We start from the raw sequence: 23,331 nt of genomic DNA on the forward strand, positions 1-23,331 counted from the left end.
ACTGGACTGAGTTTCAGACACATGCAGTAGGAATGAATAAATCCTGAAAGTCAGCTTATCAAAAATAGATTGCCAAGTCATGATTTCGGCTTTCTTCAGTTCCAGTGGATTGCCAAGTATCCCCTGGGTTTTTACTGAAACTTGGAGAAGAACCTTGTAAGAATAACTGACCTGAAGACAAAGAAGACTTTAGAGGAGGCTGGAAGATGAGGAGCATTTAGAGGATGGATTCTGATAGAAAATCCCTGAAGGCAGCTGGCTCAAAAGGTGAAGTGTGGTCAGCATTTTTCTCCACAACAGGATGCTGCTGTGTGCACCAACTGGCACACCACTTCCTTTATCCTGACAGCTGCTGGATGCTGATATGGATACATATTTAACATTTTCCTCAGTCCAGCATACTTACACTAGGCCTTACTCCACCTTTTGCTGGAGGTTCAGCAGAGGTACATACCTAGAACTGTTAAAACTCCTCTCTGAATCCAGGTTCAGAAGAACCAGCCCTGTCCTGCTGTGAACACAGGATGTTAAGAACATGCAGTCATGCCACTCTTGCAATTGTGGGGCTTCTCCACTGACATGCTGTGGAGGGGAGCAGCACATCAAGCACTGATGCAAGGGTCAAATTAGTAAGTAGCTGCATAAACTTCCTCCACGGCTCATACTAGACCTGGTATTTTGGTGTATTTTGGGTGCTCTACAGAACAGTTATTTATAGAGTCAAGGTTCCAAGAAATGCTCTGTAGCATAAGCTTTTGTTTCCTGCCTGAAAAAAGAGGTAGTCCTTCCAAAATGAAAAAGTAACTCTGACATTCTGAGCTTGAACCCTGGAACAGAAAATAGTTCATTTACAAAGAATCAATCCCATCACACACAGTTGCTTTGAACTCTGTTCATAATACAGCTCAGTGTAAAATACATCAATTCTATCAAACAGAAAAAAGCAAACATGGCTGGGTGAGTCATGATGGGTTGTGAAACAGAGGGAGCTTGCACTGTCCCTCGGGATAAATAAATTGTCATTGATCTCCCCCTCCATTCTGGTGATCTCCAGAGGGAAGCAGACTGTGATGAGCTAGTAAACTCTAAAACCAGGAACTTCTTGCACATTCCTTGTCTTGAGAAGGGAAAAGACTTGGAGAAATCTTGTCTCCTCACTCATAGTAAAGACACATAGCCTGGTGGCCACCTCTGTGCATCTCATATCAAACTGACTTGGAACACGCCAGGACATCAGAAAGAAATTCCCATGTCCTACTACTGCTTCTGTACTGGCTTGTTTCTCAATGCTCATTGTAGAACTCCTCTGCAGATAATCCAGTGGAAAAACAGCTTGGAGCAGATAATTGCAGGGGCTGGGAGGGAAGGGATGGCTTTGCAGGGAGAGGAAGTGAGCGCTCCCTTTTTTCTTCACAGTGCGACTGCCCCACACAGCAATTTCTCTCTCCCCACTGATGTGGCTGTGACTGATCTATGCAGACCCATTCCCCTGCCTTCAGCCCTGTCCACACACAACAGGCAGTGCCTCAGCTGCAGCACAAAAGACCCTGTGGAGACAATTGGGCCACAGACAGATTCTTCACAGCCCAGCTGAGGACAGCGCTGCTGTGAACTCTTCTCCTTATCCACTCAGGAGCTCAGATGTTCCCTTCCTGCCACATGACAGACAAAATCAGCTGGGTGAGTTCAAGCTGTTTGAACTAGGCTGGCACTTTGCTCAACACAGAAGAGGGACTGTTGGTGCTGGTGCTGATCAGCAGCTGGGGCATCATTGCCCCTGGCCTGCAGAGAGGAGCCCAAAGAGGGCATCTCACCATGGCCCTACATTACTGACAGGCATTAATCCTTTTCAACTATTCCTGTGGGCAATGTGGAAAGGGCACTTTTTCACCAACTTTATATCTCTAAATGTAGTGTGATTTTTAAACCAAGTAATTTAAACTTCTAAGCTCTCTCACATCTATGCACATCCACCAGCCTTTGAGATGAGCTAACCAACAGAAATCACAAAATCTTCCCTGCATTACTGACAGACATGAATCCTTTTCAGCTATTCCTGTGAAGGAATAAATATGGGCAGTGTGGAAAGGGCACTTTTTCACCAACATTAGATCTCTAAATGTGGTGTGATTTTTAAACCAAGTAATTTAAACTTCTAAGCTCTCTCACATTTATGCACATCCACCAGCCTTTGAGATGAGCTAACCAACAGAAATCACAAAATCTTACTTTAACAGCCTACTTTATGCTGTAGGCAATTAGCATTCACTATTCTTTTTGAATTACAACTTCAAATACAATTTCTTTGTATCTTCTTCAGTTTAAGGTAAACTTCTGTGGAGTGTAGTCCAGTTCAATAGAGGTTCACTGCAAATACTGAGTATTTCATGCACAGGGAAGAGGCCATAGATTATCTGTGCACTGTTCTACCTCTTAAAGTCCTCATAACATTAATTATGAATTATTCACATTGTGAAAGCTGTGTCACAGAAGTTACATGCTGTTGCTTCTTAAATTGATTGGTGTAGCCCTGACAAGGATCTAATTGAAATCAGTCTGTTGCTTAAGGTTATCTGGATGTTTTGTGGGCTGTGCCAAACCATGGCTTGTGAGCTCACCTTGTATGAGACATACCAATCATATTAAATAAATCTAGCCTTGCATCTTAAACCCACAATCCAAACCCATATTCTTCATCTGCAAACCCAAGCAACAAAAGTCAGAGATACATACTACTCGTTATTCTGTTTTCTAAATATTATTTGAGAAGAATTGAGATTTTTGAAGCTGGACACCAGAAATGGGTATTCAGATTTATTAGAATGCAATGGACACAGAAAATTATTTCTTGGATATAAGCAAAAGTTTATGCCAAAGACTTTGGAAGTTGATTTAGAAGTCCTGCATGGAAGCAGCTGTGGAAGCAAATGAAAAACCTTCAACTCCTCACAGATCTCCCTTTTTTCCATTTACCTTCCACCATCTTCTAAACCAGTCAGGGAATGGGCTGAGATCTTAGATTAAACAGGGCTGTAAATCCCCAAAAATTCTGGGTAATTATTGACTGAAGCACCTTCCACCATCTTCTAAACCACAGTCAGGGAATGGGTTGAAATCTTAGAATAGACAGGGCTGTAAATCCCCAAAAATTCTGGGTAATTATTGACTGAAAGGGAGCAACTTCTCAGATTACAGAATAAGACACAGGTTTGTCTTTGCTGAACACAGTAGCTTGATCTCAAAGAGACTGGAGGCCAGTAGACTCAAATATATGGAGCCAGGAGAAGGATGAAGAAAAAGAAGACAAACCTAATCTCTAATCCAATCTGGGAATGGCACTGGCAGAGGTGAAAGTCACATGTGACTAAACCTCAAGGTCTTCCATCAATAAGATGAAAAAAGCAGTGACAACCACCACTGTAAAGTGCAGGAGAATCCAAAGGCTGAGACATCCTCAGTCTAATTCCACACACCACTGATTTGCTAAATTCAAAGCCAGGAGCTCCATTCTTCCTACCTGGTATATTTTGAGAGCCTGAACAGCATATTCCAATTCTATGGTGTCAGAACTTTCTTCCCCTTGTTTGTCTGTGAAAGAGAATCTTCAGTTCATGCCCAGAGTTTTAACCAAGGCAGTGAAACCTAGCCAAGTTAGAATTTCAAATAAGAGCCAAGAAATGAAAACTCTGTCACCTACCTTGGGATGCTGGCACTAAAACATAACAATGGCACATAGGAGGTCAGCATCAGCTGTTCTGCTGACAGCATTGGAACAGATAAAACAGGACAGTAGTGAATAGCAAAGAGGACATTTGGAGCTGCAGCAAGGAAAGAAACAGAAGAAAGGAAGGGAAATATGCCCTTTTAGCACCACTGTGAATTTTCCTGCAGAAGGGGCTGTAACAAGGCTCTAAACAGAGAGGAAATGGGTCCATCACTAAAACAGCAAGTGCTCTGAGATGTCTTTGCAAACTTCTTCCACCAACATCAGCAGCAGTGCCCTTGCAGACTGAAGGATTGTTTGACCTGCACACATTAATCTACATATTTGAACAAAAAAAAACACAACTAGATCTCCACCAGATTCCTGTGAACTCACTTATCCCTGCATTACCAAATCCTTGATAATCTCAGAAGCCAAATAAAACAAACACCACTTCAGGAAAACAAACCAAAAACACCTACATTTTCAAGTCTGAGTCTGAGGCTTGTTTGGTGGAAATTGTAACATGGTTTTGCTGTTAATGACACTTGTGACTGGAATGAGGTATGTGCATCACACAAATTCCATCATGCTCTGCCACTGAGAGGTCTGTACACGCTCAGACTGAGGGAGGAATGTTTCACATCTGCATAGCTGAGCAGAAAAACTCAAGGAACTCTAGAACTGTTTGAAGCAACTAAGGAAATAGGCTGATACTGGGTTCTGCAGGACGGATGTTTTTTAAAAATTTGAGTTTCTTGGCAAACACAACAAGAAAAATAGAAAGACACTGCATTAAACTTAGTTCTATTTTCTGTTGTTAGAATTCAAACCTAAAAAGTACTGGTGAAAATAAAGAGCTGATCTCAGCACTCTAAAAAATCTAGACGTGGGGGAAAGGAGTGCAGGAAGGGGTGAAATGGAGGTCAGAGGATAGTGTTGGAAAAGCACCCGTGAAAAGCAGAAGTTTCAGCCTGTTTATAACCCACCAGCTGAAAGTGAGACCTGTAACAAAAGCTCTGAGAGTCGATCTCTGAAACCAAATCTGCAGTTAACAAGATAACTCCTAAATCACAATTTAACAACTGTAGAACTTCAAAATGCATATTTAGGCTGTCTTTTCAGCAAGTGTTTTTCTGTAGACAGACAGCAATGAAGACTGGTGCTCACCACACTCCCCCTTCACCCCTGTAAGGCCTCTGGCTGCCAGTCTCATGCTCTTCCCCCATGGAATCTATAGCCAGGATGTAACCTCAGTCCAGAGGAAACCAGAGTGAAATATCAGCTTATTGAAAACTCCTCTCAGTGCCCAGCCATCCATCAGCAAGTCCGTCTTCCTTCAGCCAAAAGCTCAAAACTTCCCATTTTCTCCGTTATCTTCCATCTTGTGGTATTTCTTTGCTAAGCCAACTTGACACATGGCAGTAACATGTCCTGGTGTCCCCGACCTCCTCCTGTTTGCTGCTCCTTTCTGTAAACTGTGACACCACTTCTGATCACCCTCTGGTTTGTGCTGTCATTAGGGACAGTCTCCCCAGCACCACTCCAGTGGCACCAGCAGAGATAAGCTGTATCAGCACTATAACCAAGAATGGATAACAGTAGGATGGTTTTATGGCTGGAGAGTTCCATAAAGAGCATATGTCCTAACTGCATTATGGAGATGGACTTTAATGGGTTCACCTTCACCCCACATAACTGCTCCATTACATCACTAGGAACAGCAAGATAACCATTATTGCATGGTCATAACAGCCCAGTTTGTTTTGGGGTTGTTTTTTTTTCAGATACACTGGAATAATTAATTTGCAAAACAGGACTTTGAATTTGATTCATGAAAGGTATAACAGGGCTCAAATCAAAGCATAGTTCATGTTTGCCAGCTTCCTCTATAACCAGAGACCACTGTGTTACTGTGCTTCTGGAAAACTTGTCTTTTACCTCCCATTTCCAAACAGGTGTAACTGTCACTTAAAGAACGTTAATTAAGATAGATCCATTGTGATTTCAGAGTACTTTTTGTCTAAGCTTGATAAATTTATCACAGACAGCCTTAACAATACATAACGAGTTATATCTGCACTTTGTGCAAGTCTATGCAATTAATTTTCTATTTGTGAAAGGAAATGGAAAATGAAATATTGTGCCCTTTCTAATGCAGAGGCAGATGTAATGAATGGCTTTGGCAAATAGTTGTCAAAGTATGTTAACTAACATCTACAAATCTTTTCCTTCCCCAACAATAGTTTCAGGGCCCAGGATAATTCACTTCCCTTTTTTGTCATACTGGTATGACATACTGAATCCACTGTATCTACATAAAAGAAACATAATTGAATTCAAGTTGCAAACCAATTGTCTTCATCTTTTAGCCACTGGCTCGAGAGATCCCAAGCACAGATTAAAATCCACAGAGCTGATCTCTTCAGTATTCCCAATGGAAAACAGAAATCTGGTAGGCAAACACTTGAACAGAAGACTGCACAGTTTTGGAAGACACTGCTGACACACTGATCACTCTGCTTGCAAAGGGAACAATCCTGCAATCTGGTAGGCAAACACTTGAACAGAAGACTGCCCAGTTTTGGAAGACGCTGCTGATACACACTGATCACTCTGCTTGCAAAGGGAACAATCCTGCACTTCTTGTGAGCACCCTTTCTTTGTGTGGGGATGGGTATTCACACTCTTTGCATCTGGGCTTTAGAATTGGCTTCAATACCTTTAAATTCTTACCTGTACCATGAGAAAACAGCTGTAATACTCTTGCAAGCAGAGCATCCTACTCTGTTTCCAGACCATCAGGCAATTTGCTGCAGCTCTCCATTATTCCATTAATGCAAATGGTGATATCCATAGGGCAGGCCTAAAGGGCTTGTCTTCTGCTGTCCCCCAAACATGGGGAATTATTCACCAAAACCTACATGAGTTTAATCTTTTAGTTTGCCAGCTTGAGGCTTCAAAAGGTTAAGAAGCCCTAAGATGAAGATTACCAGTAATTCCTTGAGTTGGGCCCTTTGGGACATTCAAACAGACTTTCATGGCATGCCCACACACCATTCTGCCCCTACTGTCAGACTTCTCTTTTGTTTATAAACTGGAGAAGCAGAGCATGGTTTCAAAACTTCAGGTTCTTTCATCCTTTTACATAACTAAGTCCAGCCAAGCTGTCCAAGCAGCTTTGACTCTGGCTTTTTCTACCTTTGGAGACCTTGGAATTTTCCTAATACTCTTAAAACAATTGCTTTTAACTTTTGGACATATGTGATGTTAGTGTGATGCAAACCAGCCAACGTCAGTTGGTTGGTAAAGCCTGAAATACTTTAGGAGTCAAGGATAACAACAATGCACAAAAGAAAAAGCAACACCAAATTGCTTGTAGGTCAACAGTGACAGCACTGAGCTACACGAAGTTCCACAACATTACACAAAAGAAGAAAACAACACTGCACCCACAAAAGGAACACTGAAATGACCCAGCAGTACAACAAACATAGCATTCAATCTGCAAGTGGACTAAGGAGAAAGAACACCTGGATGAAAAACTCCCAGCACAGAAGCCATTGTTTTACCTGAAGTCATGAACACAACTGCACTCACCATGGGAGAAGCTTATCCTCTTATAGATCCTTCAAAGCCTTCTGATTTTGAAATGCTCAGCCTGAGGCAGGGAACTGCCTGGGTACAAAGCTGTTCCACAGGCACAGAGGCACTACTCAACAGGGAAGGCTCCAGAACTGAGCAGGCATGAAATGTAGAGGCATTGGTGGCATGTCAGCATCCTGCCTGTCTTTCCCACAATCAGCAGCATCCAGCAAGATTTCCCTTCCATCATCAGAGTAATGCAGCATTCACATCCATGTCCTCAAGCAAGGAAATAAGTAGAGAGGGAGAGTCCCTGGAGTAATCAGCTGCCTCCTGATTCAAGTACTCCCTTAGGAAATTCACATTCCTCATCTGCTCAGTTTGAGCAGACACATAGACTTCATTCCCCCATACTTCAGGTGACACCTCAGCCTCCCCTCTGGAGTCCCACTTCCACACTGTGTATGTAAGGTCAACAGTAAGAGCCTGTAGAGATCAAAGTTTCTAGAGATCCCCAAAAAGTTTAGGGAGCAAATCAGCCACGTTTTTGCAAGTATAAATGGAATAAAGCATCTTCAAAGACGTCACCAGCCATACACATGATGCACACACACAAAGCCCCAGTTTGAAGGACTGACATCTGCCTGGTATTACCAAAATGCTTCTGAAGCAGTTGATGCTTCCCAGGCGTGTTACACCTGAAAAGTAGAACAGCCTAGCCAGTACAGCATCTGCTTCACCAAGCACCCTCACATGAAAGAAAAATTATGGGAGCAATAAAATAAATGCTGAAGGCATCACTGCTAAAGCCAAGAACCCAGAAGCTGGATAAGCAGTGTGAGGCTACTGAAAAGGCAGGTAATTGCTTTGGCTCCTCCTACCTCTCTACTTCCTTCCTAGAGCCAGGTAACATCACTTCTGCATAGACACAGAAGTTGTGCAAAGCCTTTGGAAAAACTCTCATTGAGAAACACCACCTGGGTGGGCCAGAGCAGCCTCAGTACTCCTTGCCAGAGACACAAGGTATTGTGGAAGGACAACAGCCACCTCACAGCACAGTGGGCACCAGCAGATGCCAAGGAGTGCCATGTGGGAACCAGCCTGCACCAAGGAATATTAATGTCCTCAGCAAAAGCAACCAGCAGGATTTCTGACACTCGGAATCAAAACTGTTCTGGGGTATGGGCACAGGAGACAGGATGGCAGAAGAGGTGGCAGAGCACAGCTGTATCTTCAGGTGTTTGCTAGAAAACACAAATATGGGGAAATGTTGCATACATTGAAGCTGGAAACAGCTAAAAAACTACACACAACCCATCCTTGCTTTTATTGCACGAGCTACGAGCTGAATCTGAAAAGAACTCAGAAGACACCACTGCTAAAGCTGCAGCTGGGCTCAGAGGTTATTAGGGCTTGTTGACACCATCATTTGAGCCCTTCAGATGCAGACAAACTACTGCTATGACAAGAGATAAACTGCAATACAGACACTGTAATTCAATGCAGCACAGCCTTCACAAGGAACTGGTGACCAAGGACAGCAACCTCAGGGTGCTGCCACATGAAAAGGGGTGTTCAGTGGAGCAGAATGTGGGCTCCATCCCAATGAGCTATGCAGCACTGATGTCAGAAAATGCATCCACCCAACATGAGTTTCATAAGTGTTTGGATCCATCTTTCTCTCAGGATGGCCATTCAAAAAGACAGCATCTCAGAATGTGAATTGAGCAGGCATGAAGTCATATATAACACAATCAAATTATGTGGCACAGATCATTAGAAAGAAGGAATCCTTTTTTCCTACAATTCCAGGGTAGTGGCCTGAGTGTGGAAAATAACAGATGCTGTATGTTGGCCTCAAAAAGACAGCAACTCAGAATGTGAATTGAGCAGGCATGAGACAATCAAATCATGTGGCACAGATCATTAGAAAGAAGGAATCCTTTTTTCTACAATTCCAGGGTGGTGGCCTGAGTGTGGAAAATAACAGATGCTGTATGTTGGCCAGGCATGTCAAGTGATGTCAATGTCATGATGAGTGAAGATGAGACACATGAGGAAGTGCAAGCAACAGAAAAGTAGCTGTGAACATAGAGAAGACTCCTAAGAGACCCTGAAGTAAAACAGGAATGAACTCACTGGCCTTGTATTCAAATGTCTTCATTATTCTAAGTGACTCTTTTGACTGCTAAGAACTCAACAGGTCTTTCATTACCACAATAACCACCATAAAAACATTTCTGTACATACAGCGTCCCAAACCACGCAGCTTCAGAAAATACATTTTCAGTTACCAAGAAAAGAGAATTCAGCTCCACCACACATCAAAAGGTCAAACCTAACTGGCAAGTTATGGACAGCAATGACAGGCAAGTCACTCCAGACTGGGGAACATCTGGGGAGGCACTGAGAGCAGTGACAGAGTAGTGGTAGAAAGAGCAATGGATGAAAGAGAGGGGAACAAAAATGTGCAACAGCCAAGACCTGTCTAGTCTGAAAAGATAGCAGTCAGAACTAAAACCAGACACCACTTATTGTTTCCATTGCCAAGTCATGCACCCCTGAGTAGTGCTTTGAACAGACAAATTCTTATTTAGGTAACATGACTATGGTTGCATCTTTCTCACTACAACAGCACAAATGTTCACACACACCATACATATCCATACATATCGTATGCACACATGAATGTGAAAATTAGTGAGAAAACCACCATGAGCCAATAGGCTCACAGCATCTGGACACTTTTTCAAAATTCCCTGGAGAATAAAGTCAGGACAATGTCAAATTCATAGGGAAATATCTGCTTTACCAATCAAACAGGCAGATGCTTTCAAAGCTGAGCTCATGTTATGCATGGGTTTGTGCATTCAGATGTGCACACACGTGATGTTACAAGCAGGACGGAAACACGATAAGCTCCATAAGCATGTTTACTTTTCATCTCTGATAAATACAAAGGAAGTCATTCAGACTTGCCCAGAAGGCAGGGATTCTACTGACATTATAGGTGTCTGTGGTTATGTCTAGGAGCCTTCAGACAGGTAGTACTTGTGAAAGAAATATTGAAGTCAGCTTTAAAGTATTGAATTCAGGCATAGGTACCAGACTAGCTGTGGCAGCCTGGAGCTCAGCAGGGGCTGATTTATCCTGCTGGAAAGTAATCATCATGTAATTAATGGAAACATCAGTCTTTATTTTAGGGGGTGGATGGCAAATCAACCACACAAGTTGTTAACTAAAGTACATGTAAATGTGTTAAATACTTATACTTTTTGCACCAACATGAAAGAATGTTTTATTCTACTTGCAGGAACTATTTTCAGGGGAAAAAGTGACTAACAGATCATGCTTACGTGACAGGCCACAAGAAGCAGGTTTCATTCGCTGAGACAAGAGGGGAACTCCACCCTGCACCCTGAGCTCCCAGTCTTGGGTCTTGACCTAGTGGCAACAGTCCTCAGAGACCCTCCAAGAATTGCTTCCTCTTCTCTGGTAAAAAAAAAAAAACCAAACCCAAAAAAACCCTTCTGCTTCTCTTTGTTGCTCTATCCTTTTTTTGGGGACAGGATAAGTATAAACAACCAAAGCCTTTAATGTGCTTTATCTTCTGCACAGGGACAGATGAATCCTTGAAATTAATTTTAACAGCAGCATCTGAAATGAAAACCAGGGGCACTGTCTCCACCAGCACTGCATTCAGAGCAGCACAGCTATTGATTTAGCTCAGTTATGTTTTAATGTAACATTGCCTTTGTTAAACAAAGCTCAGCATCTTGCAGTTAATGGCACTGGCCAAACAAGCTCAGTCCAAAGATGCCACTATCTGAGGCGAGGGTACCACTGCATTGCCACATGCTGCCTCTCACCCAGTGCCTGTCAGCTGAGCAGCTGACCCAGGTCACCTTCTGATGGCTACGTAACTTACTCCAACTCTTTCTACAAGACGCTGAACCAGCCCATGTTGTCCCATCCAAGGCTGCCCACCAGCGTTCTGACCAGCAGATTTTGAATTGGCTCTTGCTCTTCTCAGAGCTGTGCTCCTGCATGTGCTGGCACAACACAGATCAGCAGCTGGGCATTCCCAGAGCTGCAAGCAGACAATCACATTCATGCCCAGGGGATTTGAACGAGGTGGGCCACAGCCAGCTACTCCAAGCCTTCCTCAGGGCACCCCGACTCAACTGGCACAATCACTTCTTATTTTTGAAGTTAACTTCTGTGGTGGTGGATGTCAAGACAAACAAAATGCAGCATTTAAGTCATGCCAATACAACACCAAACAGCCAAATATCAACTACATGCTGCCTTTTTATTAAGGCATCAGTCATTTTGTTGCCTTACACAGTGGAGTTCTGGCTACCTACTTCAGCTTCTGGACACTGTGGATAAGCATTTAATGACACCAGTAGTTCCAACAGGTGAGCCTATCTCTCAGTATTTCCCTTCCTATCATGAGGGCTCCACGTCCTCCTTTCCCAGCCCACTCCAAGACATTCCTTTAATTTCTTCTGCTCTTTACAGAGCAAGATGCATTTTCAGTGAATGATTTTAAAGGAGCAGGAGAACCAAAGGAAGACAAGTGCAAAACCACACCAGCAAATAGAGTATGAATGTTTTAGCATTCATTCAAAACCTTAAGGATTTGAGGAATTAAAACATACCCTTCACACCAAGGATCTTCAATTAAATGCAGACAAGTTACAGTAAGAGTTGACATTAGAGAAAGGAAAGATGACACTGCAGTGAGATCATCAAGGACTAATGCTGCTTTTACACTGGAGCAGAGGGAAGACTGGGGTGTTTAAAATCCCTGCAAGATACATTGCAAGAGATGGAAACAGTGCAGGTAGGAATATAGGTAGGGTTTTTTTCTGGTTCATATATGTGTTTTGGACTGGACTTCAACAAAAAGTAGGTTGCAATGAACAGACTGATAGACTTAATAGCAACACGAAACCTAGCAGTAGATTTCTTGTGAGGTTGGATTGGGTGCCAGGGAAAGTAGGGCAAAATATTCCATTAAATTTCACTTTCACAATTCCAGGGCTATTAATCTTTGAGAAATCTAATAAGTTACACAAATGTATACAGATGTCCACCTAAAATTACTTGCTTTGAAACTCCCTTAACTTGATATTGCAACTTCATATACAAACAAATGCTACGTGGGTGCTACAGGATCTGCAGACCCACAAGGAGAAGGGCAGTAGTCAAAGTGTTTACATGAATTGAACAAAGGGTCAAAAAAAGAAAAAAAGGCAATTTCATTTCAAGTACATCTAGGGCTTTCTCATTAGGCCATGAAACTCACAGGTATTAATCATGAAAATAAATGTTCCTTGCCCCTAGGTGCGACACAGTTCTTACACAAGAGAAATGACCAATACAACTCTTTCTCTGATCAAATTACTGAAGATGAAATGAATTTTAAAACAATATCCCGGGTGGATTATGCATTTAGCTACTTAAGAAGAGACTTTGTAAGGACCCCCATTTATTACTTTGAAAAGCCAAGCCAGTTGCTGCCAATAATTAAGGCACAGTCTTGTTCACATCTCACCTTAAAGGCTTTGGAGCTGAAGAGCCTATGGATAATAGCCAGCTGCCCTATTGCACCTCACACTTTGCCTTTAAAAGTTTTGAAAAAAGTAAAACCAGGTAAAGTAGATGGTGCCATTTATCAGCACTTTATTATGAGGACTCATCACAGGAAAGCAACTAATGTTTCATATAGTGCCTTTTAAAAAAAATTGATAGAACAAATCCTATACATGTGTACTTACCTACACATTATATGTAATCTCACAAAAATAAAAATAGAAAAATCACTGAAAGGCAGGTGTTTAAATAGCACTAGACCCACAATTTAATAGGATTTCACTTAGGGTGCGCTTCTCACAAGTGAAAACTGGAGGGTGTGATGCATATTTGCAGGATTAGGGCTCATGGGCTGATTGCCAGACCTGCACTACAGCTGCTCTGGGGTGCATGCAGACAGTGCCTCACACACTGCACCCTGCCCCAGCAGCTCCTGCACCCAGACAAGGTTTTTGTGCTGCTCAGCTACCTCTGAGGCTGCTTCCTTTATCCACTTTGCCAGACCAGCACACTGAAAAAAATCCAACAACCACAACTTGCATTCCAGAAATGTCAGGGGTTTGGTTATAAGCCATGACATGGGCAGCCAGTTAAGAAAAAAGGGTATCTTTTCAAGTCTTAGTCAATGGAACCTCATTTTGTTTAGGACAGGTTTTCAAGCTTTCCTTCATGAAATGAGAGCTAGAAAGTGTAGAACAAAAGCTCTGATTTTCAGAAGTCTCACTGAACTTCAGAATGAAAAAACCCCAGACAAACAAAAACCCCACACATGATCATGAGCAAAAGCACTACTGTTCTTTATTCAGAATTCAGCTCTGTACCATTTCCAGCCCCTCCCAGCATTGCCTTTCTCCTCACCATGTTGTAAACCCCTGATCTCCTCCTTGCACCTAGAGCTGGCATTTGTCCAATCCCACAGCAAGACATCCTGGGATAAGCTCAGCTGCCAATAGGAAAGCTTTTCTGCAGCTTGAGGTTCCTTAACCTTCTTTCCACAAGCTCCTGTGCCAGCGTACATGTACAGGAGGCAGGGGGGAACTTCAACAAGAGAAGGCTTCAACTAGTCTAGAATCACAATTGCATTTAGCTACAGCCCAGCAAATCCAAAGCCACCAGTATTCAGGTGTCCAGCAGAGTAATTGCCTACCTAGAAGAATTTTTTCACTTTCTGAGGGGTGTGGAACCATGCTCCTCTTCCAGACATGCCAGTGTAAATCAACAGCAGAGCCCATGACAGCAGCAATCTGTTCAGATCTACCTCAGAGTAATTGACAATAGCTTTTGGCACAGCTGACAAATTCAAGTGGGACAGGGTTTTAAAACCACAGCTGAAGTTCCTACTGCAAGTGTTGTTATATGAATTCCTCAGTAATTACATCACCTCAGTAATTACAACAACTTATGTTTTAATTCAAGCCCATCTCAGTGAAGTGGCAGCTCTGTGGTAACATGATTAATACCCAACAATCAAGTCAATAGTTTCCTACTGTCCACATAGCAAAGCCATGAGCTAAGCAGTGTTGGGTGAACTCTGAGCTTTGGCAGAAGATTTTCAGGGCACTGAGAACCTGATCCATTTCTCCTAGAAATCTTCAATCTATTCTTTTAAAACCCTGACCCAGGGAAAGCAGTGCAGGAGCCATAACCATGTTCAGGAGGTGGCTCTTCCCTGGACAGAAGTGACAACACAACACCAAGAAACTCAGAGCAAGAGGTATCACTGGGATTCAGCTGGGCTTCCAGGTGGTGTCAAAGACTCATAAGTAACAGCAATACAAAAATTATAGAAATTCACAGGGCTCTTCAGAGCTGGGATAATTCAGACAAATTCCAGTTTGAGGAATTAAGACTGTACTGATTCCAAAAAAACACTAATTAAATGTGTTTCATCCTGGTCTGAAGCGTGGTAGAGCCTCACAGCACCACTAACCAGCTGCATGTTTGAGCATTGGGTGACATAATCAATCTACCCCATTTTTAGACTGTTACAAGATTAAAAAGCCTTGTATTAATGAAGAAATTTTCACTTAAAAGGAGCAGTGGTGACAGCACAGAGGGGAATGTTTGTGTGTGGTCTTCTCATCAATGCTTCCTCGACATTTAAAACAAGGCAAGCCTTAAAATTGAAAGAGTGAAGAGGAAAGGACAGAGGAGCTGCAACACTGAAGTGTTCCAAATAAAAGGAAATAATGGAAAATGGTGCCAAAAGGAGTACATGAAATTAAACAGTGAACTTTTATAGACAATCTAGAAGAGAAACTATATGACGATCTACAGAATAATTAGTTCCAAAGTTAATTCACATGCTTATACAGCACTAAAATATAAAGTGGCCATTCCTAAGGGTTTTCCATTTTTGTTAACTTTTTAACTAAGGACAGAAATTTTAAAGGCACATTAAAATTATCATCTATCACTAAATTACATATTATACAAATGTAAATGTGATCACACCACACTTACATTCCTATAACAATAAACTATTCTGTTTTCTTCCCCCTGACATTTACAAAATTCATTTGGAGGAGTAGGATATACCTTACAGAGATTAGTGATAAATCATGTATTTTTAATGAATATCAATAGGAGAAACCCCAGGACATAACCCACCATCTAATTTGATTAAACTGTGCTTAAGGCAACACCACCTCTCTGGCTGGGGAATAGCACTATAATGACTTTGTGAGCATTATTGCAGGCTGTTTTAATGATTTAATGAACTGACTCTATATTTAGTTCAATAGCCTTAAAATGATTAGTGTTTAAGAAAAATTAGCTCACTTTGATCTGATTCTATTTGATAGTAAGTTTAAATAACCTAACCCTTCAAAACACAGTGGAAAAAAATTCCTAGAATCACAGTCAGCTAAGTGCTAGAAAACATTATGGCAATCATTAATAACAGTTCATTTATGTTTAGCTACAGCATATGGAATGACACACTCATCCCCCAAGATGGGACATAGCAGCATATATTAAGTTGTATTATATTATTTTTTGCTGTTTTTTTAAAGTGAAAAATAAACCAAGGAAAAAAAATTCCCTCCTGTATGCTCATGTAATGCAAAAAATTTTTCCTTCATCAATGGTACCACTTAAGAATTTTAGCTTGTGGGTCCAGAGTATGGTTCTGAGCCATCTGGAGACTGGAAAACTGTGTTGGGATTCTGGAGGCACAAGCTATGCTTGATGGCATTAGTCAGTGCTGGCAATTGACTTGAAGTGCTCCAGCCATGAATGCAACACAGTCACGCTGCTGAGAAAGGGAAACAAAAATATGCCATGGTGCTAAAAATAACACTTCCAATAGGAAGTTCACAAAACATGGAACTAAATTGGAGCTGATTTTCTGAATGGCTGGAGGCAGCAACATCCACTCCATGGGGTTATCTTTGCACTTCACCCGTGCAGAGGCTGAGATCCTTTTGTGATCCCAACCATGCCAGGTGTAACACATGAGCTCACTCCCTACACCAAACTGCTAGCAGCAACCCCACAAACACCCAAAATGATAACCCACTGTGCAAATTCAAAAGCAGGCACCCAATTCAACCAAGAATCAAACCTAGAAGTGGATTTTTTTTTCAAGAAACAGCCTAGCAAGGAGATCTTTTGCTGGTTGTAACCAACACCAAAGGGGAAATGCCAAGTACAAGCTAAAAGTAGAGACTAGTGCAAGACACCCTTGGACCTCATGCCATGTTTTTCCACTTTCCTCTTCTAACACTGTAATCATGAACTGGTCCTTGGGTTTTTAGCCTTAAGTGAGCTCCAAATTGACAGGCAGCAAACACCTTCCTCTCCCCAGAGAAGAGGTGCAAATGAATTTGTTGCCAACCCACCCTCTGTAGGAGCCAGCAAGCTGCAACAGAATTCCAGGTGCTGATCCCATCACCCCAGTGAACATTTTTCCCCATGTCCCTCCACAACTTGCCTGATCGTGTCCCTTGCAAAGTACAAGAGTTCGATTTGCCCAAAAGCAATTTCTTGGTGGCATTTACCTACTAAAAAATGTTTGGGTACATCCAGAATGCTCATACTGCTTTTTCTTACAGCTATTCCTTTGTGTCTCCAGCCATCCATCAGGAACTGCAGGCCAGGCTCCCCCTGAGGTTGGCTTTCCAAATTATTTAATATCATCTGTGCTTCTACAGTATTTTTTCTCAGACTTCTGATTTTTACTGTGTTGGTCACCCTTTATGTTCAGTGAGTACTTTCCAATGGTTTATGTTTCTTGTAGAAAAATCTGAGACCACCACTTTCATTCCAGTCTCACAAAATTGGTAAATATCTTTATCACTAATAGAGCTGATTTATAACAAGATTTGGTTTTTTTATTCTGCCAACTCTTCCTTAAGCTGAGGACAACTTTGTTTTCCGAAAAATTCCAACATTTGTAAATTTTTATTAGAATCTAATCTAGAACCTAATTTTTATTTTATAAGAATAAAGTAATAAATAACGTTCTCTGGCAGTGACACTCAGTAAAAAATTTGTGTCTACCCACATGTTCCACTTCAACATGATTTAGCATCAACAAATTATTGTGTAGAAGATAATGGTTATCATACATGGAAAATGGTGTCTTAGTAAGAGTACAATTACTTGAATTCTGCTTTGAGTTCCAACATGAAACATGTCAAATAGTTCAATAAGGCACACATTGTCCAAATGACACACTCATATTACTAAAGAACTGACAAATTGAGTTAATTTTTCCTTTCTGTCAAAAGCTACAGGCAGATTGACACAGTCCCATGGAACACTCCAATTTCCACTAAACTGCATTTTCTAACAGACAACTGTTCCATTAAAAAAAAAAAAAATCAGCCAGCTCTAATGTGCCTGAAGTCTATGCAATTAAAAAAGTTTCTAAATATAGCTTTAATCATGGCCGACCCCAATCTTCTCAGAAGTCCTTGCCCTCCAGGCCATCCCAAAGGGATGGGAACATCCAGTAACAAGCCAAAAGTCTCATGACAGTGTATTGACCCCATTTGATATTTATCTCTAGCCATTTGTGAAAGCTTCCCATGAGCTTAATTAAGCTCATTCATTTCCACAAATTGTGGCATCCTAGAAAATATCAGACTTTCCTTTGATAGATGAGATTCAGATGTGGAAGTCTTATGGGAGGCAAGGTGTCTCTCAGGCTATTTGACAGAGCAGCTCGTGAAACAACTCCTCAAATCCCTCCCCTCCACAGGGTGGAAGTGGAATGCACGTAGGATTGTGCCCTGTCCAATGCGGACCCCAGCCAAGAGCCACTTGCTACAAACTGGGAAAAACCCCCCATGTTGTGGGGAACTGAACCCTTCAACTAGAGGCAAAATTGCAAAGCCACAAAACAATTTCTGTCCTTCAAAGTGGTATTTAGAAGGAAAACATCCTTGTTTTTCCTTGCATCAAGAAGCAAAGATTTGAGAAGCAAACAGGGTGAGTGTTTCTGCACTTGGCAGTTGGGTTTGGCTTTGAGTGTCATCCTTGCCTTTCCTACATGATATTTTTCCATTTGTGCTATATTTGTCTGCTCTTAGGGAATTTGTTTTGTTACACAAAGCCCATTTGAGGGGACACTGTAACAGCCTTCCACTGGGCAAAAGGCTGCTGCAAAAACTCACTTCTTATTCTACACAGAAAAGGCAAAATACCAGGTAAAGATAATCAAACATGAACAGAGGAAAGCAGGAAGACTCTTTATCATAATGGTCTTAAAGTGAAGCCAAACTTCTGTCTTGAATAACAGGTAAAATTGATCCTGCCTCAGGGCAAAATAATAAGCTAGCAAATCCCTCAGAGCTGCTTCAAGTTGGGATTTTTTTGTTGTTTGGTTGTGAGTTTTTTTAATTTAAGAAAATCCATGATAACTGCAGGCTGGAAAAAGTGTACCTTAGTCTCCTGTAAAAACCATTTCTTAATATCAAACCTAAGTAGAAAAGAAAATATTTCCCTAACGTAGAAAATCATTTTTTCAAAATGTTTTCATTTATTTCATACTGAAACATTAAATCACGAGGTATAACCTTAAACTTTGTGGATTATGTACTTTTCTCCCATAAGTGTTTTCCTATACAAAGCTGCTTCAATCCAGTATGCGTTCAGCTGAAGACCAGTGCTAATACAGCAGTATTTTCTTTTCCCGAGTGTATTTAAGCACTTTGTTTACTTTGGAATTTTGGTTCCTAATTCCTATGCCACCCTACTTGCTCCATTTACCTTTAACATATACAGAGTCCATACCAAGGAGTTCAGGCACTCCATGCAAAGGAACAGCATTTGTTCACCACACTGATTCCATCATTCCTAATTTTTCCAGCTCATTTAACACCTTTTCTACTGTTTTATGCATACTGAGCACCAGTCTCATCTCAGCTGTGCTACCACCTTTGCACTACACGTAACCTGGAAAACACATTTTCATCTTGGGGTCCTTCAGTTCATCCAACACCTCAAACAAAACTTTTTCCCACCCTTCTTGTCTGGATCATGAACTATCTTCTTACTGTAGCACAAATACAGATCTGTTTCCCCCAGTACATGGAAGTTCAGGATTTCCAGTGATTTTGTTCTTTTGAGGTTACAGTAAAATCTATTTACCAAGTTGTGTCCCTGAAACAGGACAACACAACAGTGGCACCAAAACCAAAATGATACCCATGTGAAGTCTCTTTTCCTAAAGGAGTTAAAAAGTCATTTGTAGCCAAAACAGCTTTTTTCTTTAATGTTCCTTTCTGGACACAATTTACCTGGAAAAGTGTAATGGACTTAAAGCACAGTGGTTTTATACTTTGCTTTTTTATTATTTGACCGAGACAAACTCCAAGCGGCAAGATAATACATTTCATGCAGATGAAGGTACTTGAGGAAGCTGCCTAAAAATAGTAATGTTTAATGTATATGGTGGCTAAAAATAGTCCTGGAGTCAGCAGGTATTGAACAACTACAGAAAATCTCAGTCATAAGGATCTGTTTACACAGATACTTCTGTCCCAAGACTAAAGAATATTTTTTAAAAACTCAATCACCACACAAAACCCATCTGGTTGGAGGTTTTGTTTTTGTTTGTTTGGTTTTTTTGGTTTTTTTTTCCCAGCTACTAATATATCAGGACACAATGCAGGTGCAACAGATAAAACCACTAGTGAAGGGGAGGGTAGAGCAAGTGAAGCAAATTTGCTGCTCCATATCTTGGCCCTACACCTACAAAAACAAACGGCTTGTGGACAGCTCACCTCAGGTCAGCAAAGCTTCCACTATTAAGTAGTTCCAGCTGGTAGGGATTTCCCAATTCCCCACTTACAGGAGCCTCTCAAATTACTTGTTCAAATTCACGCAGATCTGGGATTTCAGATACAGATTTTAGAGCAGCAACCAAAAAATATTGTACTGTAACACCAAAAAAATCCTAACTTGAGCTGTAAGTGAAATTCCAACAACATCTCCAGAAAACTACATGCTTCCCATATGAAGCTTTCAGGTACAAGATACACTCAAAGCATAGTCAAAATCTGAAGAAAAGCGAGAGCCAACCTTATTCTGTCAACACTGACCCATTTTGTTCAGGTCTAACAGCTCAAAAAGCTACAAATTTGGTGCAACCTGGATTGTAAAACTGTAACACTCCTCAATTACTTTTCGTTGGCCAGACAGGCAAACCTGTCATTTGACAACACATCACGATCCAAGAGAGTAAACTTTATCACTCAGGGGTCATGAGAAAATGGCCACAGGTACAGCTTGCTAACCTTCCCTAGGTAATTTTTCACAGTTATCATCCAAAAAGCGTAAAAGCATAAAAGCCATGTTATCTTGGAGCTGTGTTTACTGTAACGTGGGTGAGATTCTCTATAAAACCACTTACTAAGTAACTGTTGTGTGTTCTCCAACACAGTCGAATCAGTAAAACATCTTCTTGACAGTGTGTCAGGAACAAGACACCTCTCCTCCCAGAGACCAACACATTATTTATCATTCTGCTCTGACTTACCTTTGCTTCCCACCCAGCACTAGCTCCAAAAGCACTTCCCTGCCGTTTCTTAATACAATATTTGAAGACAAAGCTAAGCCAAGAGTCCCAGAACTTGGTTCACATTTTCCCAAGCATTCACTGGAGTTTTGCTCTTACCTGTAAGCAGATGCTTGATCACAAAATTTTCACTTATGTTTATCTTCTCTAATCAATTAAGCAGGCTCTGTGAAGGAGTTTGAAAAATAAATCAATTAACTTCTCAATTCTCCTAATAAAGTGTTGTCTTCATAAAGTTTTGGACTACATTCTTTACAGGAACTAACTCAAAGACAGATTTCAGGGCTTCCTGGATTATCCTCTCAAGGATTTTGGGTTTTTTCCATCCCCTTTAAATAAAATCAAAGCCTACAGCACAATGGTTTCAAATGAAGGATGTCCAGCAACCCACGTGGAAATTCACAGCCAAATTAACATGCAAATCTTGACACTTTTGATACCAAATTTGAACTCTGTACAGAATCAAGTTCTAATTTAGTATTGAAACCTCTCATGCTGATTCTTACTTAAACTGAAGTCGGTTTACAGCTGAGAAAAGTTAACCCTGGTACTCCAAAGAGGTATTAGGAACCACGGTTGATGCTTCTTTTGGAAGTGTTTAAAAGCTGAAAAGAGCCTTAACCAGTTCATCACTGGCTGAAGTTAAAACAGGAAAGTGTTGGAGTGGTGTGCATTCAGTCTCTTTTAGACCTGGACAGACCCAGACCTCATTAACATTATTAAAGGAATCATAATTGTGTCCCTCATGTGGATCAGCCAGAGCAGCGTTAACGTGGGGAACAATTGTCATCCTGACACAGCCTCACTTTGCAAAACCAAGTTCTCACAAATCCATTTTTAAACTAGAGTTGGGCAGGTTTTGTCTCTAATTGAACCATTTTAGTGGTTCATTTAGAAAGTCCTTCAATTATTTATTTCATGTCCACCCAAGTTGGTTCCTCTCGGGAATTTCAATCCCTGCATTTATGCAACACCTCGTTGCTGTTACACCATTCTTAGTGCTGTGAACTAGCAGAACTTTTAGTTAATTTTCAGGTTCCTGATCACCAATTTTCTGCTGGGGTTTTTGTTTGGTTGGATTTTTCTTCCCTAGCAATTTGAGGAATGTTAGGAGGAATATAAATATTTCCTTGTGTAGTAATAATACAATCAAAATAACTTTGATTGCTTGAACTTATCCTTGCTAGCAGAACTCCAGGATTTAGAACTTACTCCATGCTATTCTACAAATTATTATTCCAGGCTGTTTATATGGCCCTTTACCCTCATAGCTTGTGGCCTCCTTTACTTGATACCTCCCTACAGTCACTGCAAGCTCCTTCCCTCCTCTGCATTTTGGAACTGGGTCTGACTTGCAACTGCAAGTCTTTTGTTTGAGAATACTATCATTTATTCTCACAAACACATTTTTGGGGTAGCCTACAAGTAATCCATCACCTGGATTTCTACTTCATGGCATGTGAAGATCATTTATAGTTGTTTCAGGGTTTTTAATAGCTACGTATCTTACACTCCCTCACACCTGCACAAACATACTAATAAACAAAACCACAGCATTTTGTCTTCCAAAAGGACACCAATAATAAATTGCTAATAAAAAAGTAATAGTAATAATGTATCATTTATCTGAAGAGACATAACTTGCAGTGGAGTAAAACCATGTCCAAAGCACACATCTGGGCGTTATGTGAGTCAAAGCAGAGTGGCAATCTGCATTTTTAAATCCTGCTGTAGTTTACCCTCAGGAGCTGCACTTGGTACAAAGTAGTACAAAATAGGGTGAAACAGAAGAGTTACACACAGAGCAATCCTAAAACTGACCACAGTAGACATAAGGGAAGAACATCTTTGCAGGCACAATCCCAAAAAAACATATATTCAGTCACTTAATCAAGGAGCAGATTGACCATCTTGCCAGTTTTCTGTTCACTTTTTAACTTTTTCATTGCGTTGTTTTGCAGAGTGGATTAATTGAAATTCTTTGGTAATGTTTCATTTTTGAGTTGATGCTGAGTCCACAGATTTCTTCCTTACACTCACAACTGCTTTTCTGTCAGAGCTTTGTTCTGTACCTCCAGCTCACCATTTCAACTTAATCTTTTCCAAATACCCGGGTCCCTGCGAGAGGATGCCTACATTAGCAGTTTAAAGCGTAACAAACTCGAGTATTTGGTGCAGTTAACTCCAAATTAACCTCCCACCCTGGCTAAGCAGAGATGCCAGGAGCTCAGAATCAGGTGCTTGGGGCCACTGTTTTTCTTCCTTTGCCAGGAGAAAACTGTCAGAGTAAACACTGCCTGCTCCTGTGCAGCTCAGTGATTGCTTATAAACCAGAGCCAGGAGTATCTGGCACTGCCTTGCACCCTCTTCCCTCAAGTACAAAGGACTGCAGGAGGTGAAGGGCAGCACAAAGATC

At 41.2% G+C, this 23,331-nt stretch overlaps 1 long non-coding RNA gene across 3 annotated transcripts in view; it reads right to left on the reverse strand.

Annotated features, from left to right (window-relative positions):
- Positions 1-4,617: 4,617 nt before the first annotated feature.
- LOC120506028 overlaps positions 4,618-23,331 on the reverse strand; it is a 29,314-nt gene continuing 10,600 nt past the window's right edge. For 2 of the 3 annotated variants that reach the window (XR_005628410.1, XR_005628412.1), the window contains exons 4-6: positions 21,015-21,081; positions 6,440-6,623; positions 4,618-5,181 (exon numbers count right to left, since the gene is read on the reverse strand). This is a non-coding gene — a long non-coding RNA (uncharacterized LOC120506028). Of the gene's footprint in view, positions 5,182-6,439; positions 6,624-20,116; positions 20,228-21,014; positions 21,082-23,331 lie in introns of those variants that run through there. The other variant, XR_005628411.1, reaches the window with a different exon arrangement.

This window comes from Passer montanus, unplaced genomic scaffold (genome assembly GCF_014805655.1).
Source record: "Passer montanus isolate IOZ18808 unplaced genomic scaffold, ASM1480565v1 scaffold37, whole genome shotgun sequence".
Classification (NCBI taxonomy): domain Eukaryota; kingdom Metazoa; phylum Chordata; class Aves; order Passeriformes; family Passeridae; genus Passer; species Passer montanus.